This window comes from Bemisia tabaci, chromosome 3 (assembly GCF_918797505.1).
Source record: "Bemisia tabaci chromosome 3, PGI_BMITA_v3".
In the NCBI taxonomy this organism is placed as follows: Eukaryota; Metazoa; Arthropoda; class Insecta; order Hemiptera; family Aleyrodidae; genus Bemisia; species Bemisia tabaci.
This window is the reverse complement of record NC_092795.1, coordinates 27,515,650-27,530,236: the sequence shown is the minus strand read 5'-3', so window position 1 is coordinate 27,530,236 and position 14,587 is coordinate 27,515,650. Positions and strand designations below refer to the sequence as shown.

General features: G+C 41.9%; 1 protein-coding gene across 2 annotated transcripts in view; it reads right to left on the bottom strand.

The window, feature by feature from the left end:
* Positions 1–14,587, bottom strand: part of LOC109031066 (Ig-like and fibronectin type-III domain-containing protein 1) — a 415,859-nt gene that overhangs the window by 364,015 nt on the left and 37,257 nt on the right. The gene's annotated exons all lie outside the window — the stretch shown is intronic.

Below are 14,587 nucleotides of genomic sequence, written 5' to 3'. Positions count from 1 at the left end.
ATTGCAGGCGTTGCCAAATTTCCTTTGACCTATTACGAATTTCCTGGAAAATAGTTACTATTTTTCTTTCGGTTATCCCGGGAATTTTGTTCGTAATTTGTCTAAAGTGTTTGAGAATCTCAAGGAAAAATATCCAAAACTTTCTACAAAAATAAAAATTATGTGAGAGGAAATCAGGCAACATTCGGATGCTCATACGGCGTACTTCCTTGGTGCGGCCGCGTTGTCCGCAGCATGCGTTAAAATGTCGTATGGACCATTCGGACGGCGTTAAATCACCTCTCATTAAAATGAATTTTTCTGGGAAACTTTAAACTATCCTTTTCGCTGAAAAATTTACAGAATTTCAGTCCTACTTCAGTTTAGTTTACCACAAAATTTCAAAGAAGCCACCTCATATGCACCTCTAAATAATGAAAATTCAATCGGCAAAATTGTGGCAATGGTAGAGTAAACATAAGAAGTTTTTCCTTAGCCCGGCATCGGAAAACGCTGTTATGCTATGGGAAAACATCGCATGGACATTCGGCCGCCGCCAAATGCCTCATTCTAAAATTTGACCATCCACACGCTGATGTGATTTGTTTCCTTTCTGCTTAACGCGGTCTTTACGCAATTAATACTTTAAGTAGATCTATTCCTGCAGTTAGCTTAAAATCAAATTTTATTATTATACAAAGGAAAACTTTCTCTGGTTTGCTGAAGAAGTTCCACGTTTAGGGCACGAGATAACCCGGTAATGCAACTTTGGCAACTCAGTCAGCACCACGCAAACGAAACAAAGTAGGTTTTCAACACTTTTAAAGAATACTTAAGATTTATGTTGATTGAAATTCTCGTAATTACTGTAAATTCCTTCGTCAACCAAGTTCCCTGGGCAGGTTACAAAAAATAACAATCCGGAAAAAGGAATGACTGATCTTGGGAATTTTCAACGAAGAACTTCAACAGTTCGAATTCTCAAGCTTAACGACATTTCACGACAAACGTGACTTCTTCAAAAAGACCCAAATGTTTGTTAACTTCATTTTCTCAACTGCTTACGAGTTTCCCTTTACAACAACCGAATTGGCAATTCAAAAAATAATTCTCTTTCAGTTATTGAAGCCGGTTGTTTTGAATGCGGTGGTAATATCTATTTCAGGACGAAAGTTTTATTCAAGCGCGTCGGAGAACTAATGAGAAGTTCAAAGTTCATTTCACACCGAAAAAGAATAAAAGGCTACAATGAAAATTTACGCGCCCGGGAAGGTAACGAAGCTTCGGTCGTCTCAAAGGAGCTCGGATCAAACTTTTGTCCCGCGGAAGCTCACGACCGCGATAAATTTGAAAAATGGCCCTGCTCGCGGATATTATATCCTCGGTTTCGCGTTTCATCGTTATTCATGATAATTTGTCAACGGGATAAAAATGCCGGCGAATTTCCGCCGTCTTCGGCCGACCAAATCTAAAAACTAATCCGATCCCAGACTGATATATTTCACACTGCGATCGTGATATCCTCTTTCACAGGGTGCCTCGTTTTTTTCTTCATTTTGGGAAATCTTGATTTCATAATTTTTCCAAATCATGGTCAAATCCTGATTTTTTGCGGAGAAACATTAAAATTTCTGCATAAGCGGAGGCAAAATCAGAACTCTAGCATTAAGTTCTAGGGATTAAAGATAAGTGTCTCAATCCTGATGAAATCGGGATTAAATTCTGATCGACCTCAAATCCTGATAGAATCGGGGACATCCTGATGCTAGACACCCTGTTTTATATGTTCTATATGTATATATCGTTCACATTTGGTTGTCAAACAAGTGATTTCAAGAAGATTTCAGGAAATGGCGTGAAAAATTTCGGTTTGGAATCGAATGAAAAGCCTTTTGATTTTCGTGCAGACAATACTCCATCGCTGTGAAGTTGAAATAATGGTATCTTTCGAACATTATCAACACAGTACGACCCACCACGTGCAGTTCCTCAGCTGTTTTTTCTTAAGCCTACTTTCTGTTTTGTATACTAGCTCTGACTCACAATCTAGTGATTAGTAGTCATCGGCTGGATCCCTGCTCATGCCGGCAACTTTTGCGTAACAGTCAATATCTCAGAACCAGAAGGCCTTCCATAGACTAATTTCCTATTCCCATGCACCGATCTCGTGACAGAAGTCAACGGCCAGTCTATTTTCAATTATCGGTCCGAGACAAGGTCCCAATTATGATGAAAACCAAGTGAAGTTAATGCACACGACGGATAGCCCAATTCACAGCGCTGCCAAATTTAAAGTCTTTCCGCGTTCAGTTGAGGGGCTCACTGCAATTAGGGTTAAACCATACAACACTGCAATTTTGCGGAGGAAAATGCACAAACCCTATTTGTTCGTAATATTCTCCGGGAAGCAAGACTATAGTTTCTAGGGATATTGGAGGAAAAATATTGTATCTGAGAGATTTTGTGGGTTACCATGAAATGAGATTACAGTAGCGAAATTTTAAATATTGCCTATGGCTACAGCCTTCAAATTGATACAATTCCTAGATAGAAAGATCGTGGAATGGGCAATCATTAGAGGTCAAAAAATACATACATTTCCCAGGTTTTCTCTTAAGAAATTTTCGAAAAAAAGGATTCACACGATCACAATATGGGAAGTTCAAAAATCGACTTTTGAACGAGCTATTATCAAGCGTTAAAAAGTACATCAAATGGAAATAAGGTTATATACACACAACGTCATTTGAAGGGCTTGGAGGACTAGGCGCATAAGTGCAGTTTTCGAAAAAGTTGGGATATTAATTATTTTAAGTAAAACTAGTCTTTATGCATATGCTGAAAAAATTCACGCCCAAATTCCAATTTTTAATCGTCAAACAGACAGTTTGAACTTTCTTTCCGTCATAAGGATACGTGTAATTTCGAAACTTCGAACACTTATTTCTCGAAAAAGCAAAAACTGCACTTATGCAACGTATCCTCCAAGCCCCTCATTTGTGTTTTTGCAATGAATCTGACTTAGTCGTAAAGGTGATTCGGTGACTGAAATATTTCCTGTATTGCATGATTTAAGAATATCAGCATGATAGCACACGAGATTGACACTGAGGATCGGTGAGGAAACAGAGGTGGGTGCATTGACGTTCATAATATGCTTTAAATAATTAGGGCCGAATGGGAAATCAGTGACGTCGCTCTCGAAAAATGACCGAATATTAAAAGACAAACAAACACGCAGACAAATAACAGCAATCTTGGTGGTTTTGCAAAATCACCGTGACTAATTTTTAATGATCCCGATCAAAATTATAGATCCAACGGTAAGGTCAACTCCGCGCACATTCGTCGTAACCTTTAGCTCGGGCTCAATCAGTTCGGGTGGCGTCATTTGAGCAACTGTACGCGAGGTTGCAAAAACATTTAAATAAGAAGATTTTTCCGACTTAAAATCGCGAATACTCGCGCCCAATTTGACAGAGATGCGAACGGAGGAGTTATTAAACGAAGCACCCATGCAACCAACGGTTCTGACCATCGGTGCACACTTATTGTACCGCAGACCCGAGTCATGACCGGGTCAAGTTCATAACTCATTTGTATCCGCGCCAGGCCCCGCGGCAGATATTGTGACGAAATAGATTGAGATGCTGAACGAATCAAGATGAACACATTAAAATATTTTACTCATTCCATTCTCTTCTGTTCTCTGGACCAGGGGTCCGGAAAATGGTGGATTGCAAGAGCACGATCCGATTTCGCACTTTTTGGTGAAAGCTGTCGAGGACGGGACTTTTTTTTTGAAAGTTATCAAGGATTTTCTGTCTTTTTTTCAAATTTATTTGCTGAATTATCTTTTCGGTCATTTTCTGAGAGCAGGAGGCAGCGTTGATTTTAGTGAAGGAAACCGACTTGCAAGTTAGGTTCAGTGAGGAAATTATCCAAGCGCGCTACTTTTTTGTGAAGAAAAATGTCCAACACGACACTTTTTTCATGAAAACGGGACCTTTCCTCAGACTAAGTAAGCCTTTAAACTAAAAGGGTATTTTGTGAAAAACACCTTCATTTATGTAAAAGCAAAGACCTTTCTGAATCCCTGTCCGGGACACTCCGCATGGGGCCGGTTCTTCAACTTCTTACACAGGTTAAATGGCAGATCAATCGATATAGCGCAAAGCACGCCACGCCACTGTTTACCAATTACTTGGTTCATTTCAACCACAACCACCCGCTTCCACCAACAGGATCGCTCCATTTTCTCTCTGTCTCTTTTTTCTATCGCTTTGTTTGTCAATGGCAATAATCTGCTCACTGATTGAAGTTTAACGGGCACCATGTGTTAAGAAACTAGAGGACAGGATTTTAAAAGGCTCAAGACTGCCCCACACCAGAGCAGAAAATTAAACAAGCAGTTCCAACGCCCAAGCGTTGAAGGGCGCTTCTTTGACTAGGCTTGTGACCGCGATCGCAGTAGCAGGTAAAAATCACTGTGATTCTTGAGTAGCAGTGATCGATCACTGTGACTGGCGAGGAACACCTGTTATTCTGCTCTTTTTTTGGGCAGTTTTCATCAAAAGTTAGTCGCTGATAGTTAAACAGTGAGTAACCAAAACTTTAGTGTTAAACGGCGAAAAAAATTTATGAATGAGCTTGCACATGGTTAATCATAGTTACAGTTGGATACACTGCGATTGCGATAACAAAGCAAAAAGAGCAGTAGCAGTTTAAAAGGAGCAGCATGATAACAGCGGCAGAGCAGAGTAGCACCCTAGGGCGGATAGCCAATCACGTGAAATCTCCGAATGTTACAATGCATTGTGGGTAGTAACTCCGTGGCCTCACTGCTACTTTTACCTGTGATTCACAGATAGTTCCGGAAATTATGACTTGTGGATTGAACAGTGATAATAAAATATTACAGTATCAATTTTACCACTAAAAGGGAATTGAGAAGAACGAGTGATTTAAAGAGTTTATGCTGTAGAAAATCAGTGGTACTTTTAATTTTGAAGATGTAGAAAGCATTTGGGAAGGATCGTTTGATAAGGTTAACCTGTGATAAATCACAGCATAACCGCCACCTGCTACTTTTCACATGTTATCCGACCTGAGTCAACGAACTGTTGGAGACGGCGGTATTTTTAGGTTATCCTTGTCAGTTATCCTGTGAAAAATCACTGCTACTTTTCACCGTGATTTTTGAGTAGCAGTAACAGTAATCACGTTCCCGAAAAGTAGCCGTTAAGCACAAGCCTATCTTTGACAAAGCATATTACTACCAGTTTATGTACCCGAAGGCTGACGAAGATGGAATTTGAAGAGGGATTCTTTATACGCAAAATCCTTCAAAGCTACAGATCGACCGCGAAGATCTGAAATTTCCCACAAGCACTTTGTAACAAGCGTATGTTGGTGGTGAATGGAAACATAAAGGATCCACTGTAAATCAGACGACGGGAAAGAGCGGCGGAACCTCTAAAGCTGGTGCGTCAACGCGATCTAGCGGACAGCGGCGTCGCGACGCCGCGAGGTAGGGCGCGCAGGTCGCGGGGAGCGGGGCCGCGTGAAGAGGAGTTCAGCCAGGGGGAAGGGAAGCGCGGGTCGCGGGGAAGAGAGGGACCGGCCGGCCGGCGGTGACATCGGCCATGGATGAAAATATAGGCAGGCGCTAATGTCTCCGCTAACTGGAGTTGGGGGTCCTTATTCATTCTCATGGTCCATGACATAACCTTAAACCTTCCGCTCAATGCCGCAAACAGCTGACGTGTCGATGCTGCGCCAATAAAATGAACCAATCACAAAGTAGCACAGTAATACGTCACTAAAATGAAGAGATCACGTGACTGTTCGTAATATTTTCAAATCGATCTGAAAGTACTGCCTCGGATATAAGTATTTAAAGCATTAGGAGGCCCTAAAATACTTTAACCAGGTAATACGTTCGTGCGAGATTGTTATGATTAAAAGCAAAACATTTCACGAAAACTTTTACGAATACCAGATGCAGAAAAAAATCAAATTTTCCCGGGTGTACCAGAATGGCGTCATTACCCATAAGGCAAAAGGGCATGTAGTATAGTACATGTTACATCGGGGGAGTCGAACGGTTGGAAAGGGCGCATCTGGTACCCAGAAGCGCCCAAAAATCCGGGCGATTATATTCAGCAGGTAAGTCATCAAATCCGCAAAAGTCGCATCCACGATACGATTCGATGGCATTCACGTATCTATACCGATGGAAAAATGTCCCATTATTATTAGCAAGATTAAAGAAGATTGGTATCAAAAGCGAAGGAAATTTCAATGTGCCCTGATTATTTCCCAATCATATATGAGCTAATTTCAATCCCTATTGATTATTTTGGCCTGCTTGGGTCATGACTTTTTCGCGAAGCCCTTAAATTTAGTGTTTTTAGTGCACCACAAGCGTTAATTTCTCACTTGTAAGTTCATTTTGGAGGTTATCGATGCTGTTAACGAGTTTAGCGTGAAATTGTGATGCGTGTGCTTTAGAACCTAATTCCTCACCTTGTCTGGCTGATCATAACGTGCAGAAAAAGTGTTCATGATTATTCTCGAAATAATGAAAAGGTATCTAAATTTTCCGATGTTTGAATGCTCACACGACTTCTCTCTTCAGCACAGCAGAATAAGAGGGATGAACTGCAAAGAGCAATCTGCAACCCGCGAGGGATCTTGTCGGCCTTAATCGCGGGGATAAGACTTTAAAGCCTCCACTTTCCAACGCAACTTCCGGTTGGGGTTATTTCAATAAGACTCAATCGAGAGCTTCAATCTCAACTTTTTAATTTGACTTGGCGAAGTTGAAGTTGAAGTGGAGTCGAGGATAACTTCGATCTCGACGCATTTCCGCGAGCCAGTCCGGGGCCTCGCCAATTCCGCCACTGATCTCTGCGAGAAAAACCTCGATCTACGTTGTTTTTTCGAGCAGGTTACGCTATTTTTGATCCGGTGGGCTGGTGGGGAAACAGATCCTCATCCTCATATCAACCCGGTGTTGCTGGTCGTTATGACTTATCCGTCGCTATTACTTTTCAGACATCTAGGACAGAATATTCATTCCAATATCGATATCATTGCCACATTCCGATCTTTTGATTTGTCCTTAAATTGATTTCTGAATATTATTGAAAGGTTAGGAGTAGAGCCATATTTTTATAAATTAAACCGACTAATTTCAAAATTAACGAGGCTCCCAATATTATAAGTAAGGTCAAAACAAGCACTGCCCGACTGTCAAAGAATTGTACTCGGTTGAAATTTAGTACATTTGACGGACCTTCAAACTTTAAAAGGAGTTTTCCCCAGAGAAACTCTATAAAAAAAAAAAAAGAAAAAGATTATCAAAAGACGGTGGCGTGATGGAAAGAGAGTGAGGCAATTTTCGGATTCAGCAGCTAAAAAGACTTGGGTTTAGGGCTAGTGTCATGGAGACTTTCACGAACAATTTACGTTTCCTTTTAGACGAAAAACAAACGAATAAGATATACATTGAGCAAATGGGTGGGTTGGGTCGTTGGAGTGAAGAAACTTCTTCATCAGGAAGAGTGCAAAGAATTTAGACGTGGCGTAGGTGTTTCCATACCGTTTTTTGACTTCTGAATCCAAAACTGACTTCAGTTTTTACCCTTTATGTTGCAGGGTTCTGGAATATCGAATTTTTCCTGGGAAAAAGCCATATTTGCGAGGGAAAACGTTGCAGAAAGTTTCATGGTGTTATGAAAAAACAGCGACACTACTCTTAAGGTGGTTCACATATCAAAGTAACGACGCTTAATTAGGGGATTGGTACAGAGGCTGCTTTAGGCATTAAGGCGTTCAAGTTTTTCATAGAACGATATCGGATGGGAGTGCCTTCCTTTTTTTCCGATACTCTAAGCTTTGTCATCCAGTTAGTTTAGTTGCCTATCCGACCTAAACCCAGTTGAAGTCATAGATTTCACTATACGCCTGTTACACCGTTGTAATACATTTATTACGGAGACGCAAGCGTCGATTTCAATTCAGGCAGAACAATCAGCTTCTAATCTTGTTCCTTCATTTCTATACATTTTAAGCTGTTCTATTTACCATAAGTGACTTGCAAAATGCCGGTCATTATGCTAGTTACCCGCACTGCGCCATATATGATATAATATTTACACCGAGTTTAAGGAAGTGGCTCTGATCGAAAGAAAAAACACGTCCAGTAAAAACTTCAGAGAGATTCAATATTGAGGAGATGACAATTAATAACATTTTCTTAAGCGGCAGATACACCTGCGAGTTACAAGCCGCTTGTTGGAAGTGAAAGATCGATAGAATTTCGATAGCTCGACGTCGAGCGATCGAAAGCCTGGTTTCCCATCGGTCGAAATCCAATTGGTGTTTCACTTCCAACAGCTAGTAACTCGCGGGTGAATCTGGGCCTTTAGACTTTCCAGAAGTATGCGTGCGCGAGCGAATCTCCGCTTTAGGCTCCGTTTTGGTAGCATCTGTGACCACAATTGGATAATGGATCTTTCCGCACCCAATTTTCCAATAGTGTAAAGATCAAAAGCGAGCAAAACTCATGACTGGGCAATTTGCGTTTGGTGAACTTGATGCTCGGGATAATAGAGGACGTTACAGCTCAAGGTCACCACTCCACAACTCAGTCCCGCACCGAAGCACAAAAGCTTCACCACACGCACGCAGACCGATTGTACCTAACCTAGTAAACACGTATTTCGGTTTGCGACGTCGCGAATTTCCGTCTCATCGTGGCGGGATTTGCGATATGTCGATTGATCTGCCATTTGAACCGATGGAAAAGAATCGATAAACAAGAAGTTCGCAACGAACACGTTCATAATTGATTCTTTAGTTTACCATAGCTTCAAACAAGGAAATATCGACAATAGATTATGCACGCTTCTCCACTTCATATTTTTTTAAAGGACAAACAATCAAAGTTAATGCACGAGCTTTTTGTTAAATTTTTCTTCGCCGTTCCATGAGTGTTCTCTTAAATTTTAATGCAAGAACGTAAAAATGTGGTCATCCGGGAGAGAACCCCTTGTTACCAAAGAGAAGTCCAAAACTAAGCAGCTTTTTCAGAGGGTCAATGATTGACATTGATAGGCAAAGAAGTTGAAGAGAAAAATGGAGTGATCCTATTAGTGGAAGCGAATGGTTGCACTGGCCGAAGAAGGTAAGCAAAAGACTAACAGCAGCAAACAAAAGACACTGTGGTTAGTCCATCAATGTCGGTAACCAGGTTCCCCGGATGGTTACAATTATGATAATAGAAGAAAACAAGCAGTACTCACAAGAATGGGCAGCTGAAAACTGATTCAATCGAAACTTTTTTGTGAAAAGGGTTACGACGAAAGCAAGCCTTACCTGCAACAAAAATACAGGAGGAAACATTAGTCAGGTATTTCAAACAGAGCTCATAGTAGTATTTTTCGCATACACATTAGAAAAGCTCTATATTCCAAAAAATTTGGAATCCATAATTTTCAAATTCAAAACCACTCCCAACAATTTTTCCCCCAAGATGCGCAACTTGGTGCATTTTTGTGAAACTCGTTATGATATAGGCATCTTTTGAGTGTTAACTGACAGTTTTACAAAGAGAGGAAGATCTGTTCGCTAAAATGTTTCTCTCGGAAGCTGCCGGGTCTGCCCTCTTTTAAAGTTTGAGCCAAAATTCCAGGGACAAAGAGAACCTCTCCATTGGTATTTTGGCAATGGTGGAGGCTTTTACTTTCGGGACTCCAACATTAAACTGTTAACTACCTACTAGGTGGATGCTGAAAAACATGTTGAGCATTTCATTCTGCAAATACACTGCGGTTTGCTAAACTTGTTTAGCTTATGACGTCACGCGAAGCTCATCATCCTTCTAGTGGGTCAGATGACAGGGAGCTACCGAATTGGTTCCCAAACGGCCGAATTACTTCCCATTTCCGCAGACCGTATTGGTTCCCATTTCCGTATTGGTTCCCACCACCGAAGTCCATATTAGTTCCAGTTTCCAAATTAATTCCCATCTGTAAAATCGTAATTCAAAATTTTTGACAAAGCAAATTTGAAATCGGGAACCAGTGCAGACGAGGGTTTTGGCTCATCCAGGAGCTAGGTCGGACTAAGGCAGACGGCCAAGGAAACCAATTCGAACTACCCAAATGATAGGTGCCCCCATATATGTTATTGCCCTTAAGAGAGTGTCGAGTTCCCGAAAGTAAAAGTTTTCACCTGTCGCCAGGAGGGTAGTAGAGGGTTTGATTCCCTTTATCTATACTATACTTACACAACTAATCCTTCCGGTAATAAGACGACGACAGTTTTTCAGATGCTATACAGGGATCGCTCTGTGTGCGGCAACATACGACTTGCGTCCCGCGGTCAAAAAAGGAACGACTTCCGTCCCGTGTCCAAAAATCTCGAAAACGACTTGCGTCCCGCGCTCAAATCCGAATTTGAGCTGCCACCATGATTGGCAACACCGCGTACCTGAGTCAAAATACTATCAAGTCAAATTGGAAAATATGCAATAAAATTACCTGAGATAAGATGAGGAAACAGCCGTCAAAATTTCTTCCTACTCATTAGCAGTGCACGTCATGAATTAAAAATTTCGCTTGTTTTACGAGCACGTCAAAAATTTAAAAACTCGCCGTCTTCAGTTTTTGATTTATAAACGTCAGTTAAGTGCAATTTTTGAATTTTTCGGTACCAGCTTTGGGCAATATGGAATCGACACCCACGCACTTCACAGTTTGGGAATACGGTGCGGATCGCGTTGTGTATAGCATGCTCGAAGTCAGCAAAAATAGTTGACGGTTGGATCTTGAGCCCCAATTTATCAGATTCACTAACTATGAAATTAAATGCTCTTTCATACGAAGACTCTTCTTTATCAGGTAATAAGAAACAGGCCCCAACTGCATATGAGTTGCCTTCGAATCCATGGACGACAAATAGTTGAGTAAACTCTGCCGGCACTGACATAAATGTGCCATCTACGTACCACGTGTCGCACGCTGCTAGACATTTTAAATTTGTCGCGATGATCGTGATTTGTGAGTGCAATATCATCTTCTGATAAGAGCTACCGAAATTCCGGACATTCCGGACCGAAAAGCACGGATTTGTTGTGGAGCTGCGGTAGCGACGTTGCCATATGATATGAATTATAATCAAATCAATCCACTACGGGACGCAAGTCGTTTTCGAGATTTTTGGACACGGGACGGAAGTCGTTCCTTTTTTGACCGCGGGACGCAAGTCGTATGGTGCCCTGTGTGCGGCGCACAGTGAATCGAGCAATAGGAGAAGTCGGACATAATCTGGAAACTTTCAAAGCTTATATTTTCGAAAATATGGGACATAAAAGTCTAAGAGTGGTTCAATTGGTTTTTTCGTGAAATTTCGGTGGAGAACCACCCCTTGCAATGGAATTTGTGACGAAATAAACATGAAAATTTGAAATTTTAGCCACAAATTTCACGTCCGACCTCTTCTGATAGCTCGTTCCACTTTGCGACGTGACGGTGGATGTCAGTCGTCGCGTCGGCCCAGTGGCGCGGCGCGAGGACCGATCCATTTTGCATTGAGCATTTAGCGGCGCGGCGGGGCGCGGGCGCGGGATCGGATAATTAGTGAAAGTGATATTCCGCATCTCGGTGCCCGCTTTAATGGCACTCCGGCCGGTGTTCAAGATCAAGCGCAAAGGTGAACACACAATGACGTCCGCCGCACACGACAATGCGTCCTGGCCTCATCACACGCCGCTTCCTCTCCACTCACGGTTAGCTTGGCCGCTTCCTCACCTTCGAATCCTAATTCGAAACCCCTCCCCCACACTTCCATGAATCGCGAGGGTTCCGCAGCTCGCACTGGAAAAAAACACATTGGATCTAGAGTGCAGACTCTTAAAAACATCGATAAGAAAAAGTACTCTTGATTCAATTAGGATCTGGCTTAGATCAAGAACCAAGCCTCTTAATTTAAGCGGATTTCGTTTTGATTCAAGCAAAAAGCCGATTGAATCAAGAGTATTTTTTCTTGTCAATGTTTTCAAAAGTCTGGACACTAGATCCAATGTGGTTTATTTATTTTTTTTTTTTCTTTTTTTTTTTCAGTGCGCGTGCAGGAATCTGCCGTGCTAAGGAAAAACGCCGTATGAGCTTTAAGACGTTTCCAAGTTTCCTCCGATAAATACCAAATTTACTGGGAAACTTGCGAATATTATTTTAAAAAATCGACGACAACAGTTGCCGTATCCACCGAAGTCATCGACATCATCTTTTAGAAATGATTACACCCTCTTTCTTTTCACCATGCTACTTAAACGCCCAGCGTATGAGCAGCACCTACGCGTCCGTATGACGTCAGCTCCGTGAAGAAAAACACGGTGAATGGTGCGCTGCCAAAAATCCGCTCTGGAGACTTAGCGTCCCAAAATCCCTCGCCGTGCGGCAGGGAGTGCATTATCCGCGTACCAGCGGCGCGCATCGGCGAAAACCCGGGCACGTTCCATGGCTTGATCCGTCTGGCTCATTACTAACTTCTACCTTACGATCATGCACGTTTTCCTCTCTTCTTCCTAATTGGGGCTCTTTCGCCGCCACCCCCTCCCCGCTCGACCCCTGTCTGGGGTAATATCGCCCCAAATCCTGCCGCTTTTTCTTCGCGGCTAAGCTGAGCCATCCATCCCCTCGCCTCTTGAGTGCCGGCAAGCGTAGACATTAAGACGAGAGTTCGCCTCTCCGCGGATTTCAAAGGTAGAAAAATTTCCGGGAGTTCGCTAACGAAGCGAAAAAATTCCTCCTTGTTACGTCCCTCAAAATGAATCAGTCAATATTAAAATCGAACATGTCCAAAATAAAGACGAAGTTTTTGCGAAAAATTTCTCTTTGGAAGGACTTCTAGTGCATTGGAAAAAAAACACGTTGGATCTAGAGTCCAGACTCTTGAAAACATTGACAAGAAAAAATACTCTTGATTCAATCGGATTTTTGCTTGCATTAGAACAAAATTCGCTTAAATTGAGAGGATTGGTTCTTGATTTAAGCTAGATTCTGATTGAATCAAAAGTATTTTTTCTTGTCGATGTTTTTTGGAGTCTGGACTCTAGATCCAATGTGTTTTTTTCCCCAGTGTGTCTGTCTGAAGATTACGCTAAAATTAGAAAATTTAACTCGCTCTTTCAGAGAAAGAGACAAAAAAAAAGCATTTTTGTTCATTCCACACAACAACCGACTAATTCCAGAATTCAATTTAACAGTATTTGGTTTATCCAGTAACATTTACATTTTTAACTACCAACCTTTTTTTGAAATCATGGATTCTATTGCAAAATGTAATCTAGGTTTCTTCGCGGACATATAATTAAGATGAAAATGCCCATTCTATGTGGGTCCTCCAAACGTATCAAGGTACAATTCGGGAGGTCGATTTGCATAGTGGCAGGGGGCGGACTATTTTGTGAAACATCGTCGTTGGATGACAATAAACACGTTGAGAACAGGCTGATGTGCGAACTATTTTAATGAACGGATGGATGATGAATTTATGACGGTTCGTCGGGAACCTTGAGCATTGAGCGGATGCACATGGTCCCGGCAGACAGGTTCAGCGCGATCGTGATTTCCTAATTGCGGTCGGGTCAATGACGCATCAAATCTTCCTCTCACAACTCTAACAAACTCGGCGTCTACTAACTCATACTTGAGGCGACTAATGACGTTAACACCTCATCGTATGCTTTGGAGCCTTGGGCGGCCCGCCTCCGAATTTCGGGTGACACCGTCTTTGTACTCGTGACCGGTCATGGGAAGCGGGACCCAAGTCCGAAAAAACTCAAAATTGACCTCCTATCGCCCCAGAGTATGCCTATAGAGGAGTGATAAGAGAAACACAACGCAATGGGTCATTTGCGCTAGTCACAGAATGGAGATGTTGCATGTGTGAAGAATTTGCGATTTGACAGTTGATTCATACGTAAAAGTTTGCGAGAAACACGATGGTGCCACTGGTTTTCTCTGAAATCAACTCCCAAGCTCAAAAAAAGCTCTCAAAAGGAGGCCAAAATGGAGGGGATATCCCACATCCCACGCTATCCTGAGAGTCCACCTCTATATACATCAAGATAAACTCTCCATGCAAAGATAGGGAGCAAATACATTGACAGGGTTGCCGTGATTTCAGTTTTAAGTGGCAGCCCTGTCAATGTATTTGCTCTCTATCTTTGCATGGAGAGTTTGTCTTGATGTAGAGGTGGACTCTCAGGATAGCGTGGAATATCCCCTCCATTTTGGCGTCTAATTGAGAGCTATTTTGGAGCTCAGGAGTTGATTTCAGGGAAAACCAGTGGCACCATCGTGTTTCTCGCGAACTTTTACAAAAGAATCAACAGGTCAAATCGCAAATTCTTCCCACACGCAACATCTTCATTGCATTATGATGGCTGAAACTTATTGATTAGCAAAAAATTGTTACATCCGTCCAATTTCTAGTTTCTAGGTCCATTACTAACTGAGATATCCCCTCCGAAGAGCACATTGTGTGAGATAATGACGAACACATTTGCAATGGTTGCTCGATTTAGAACAAGGAT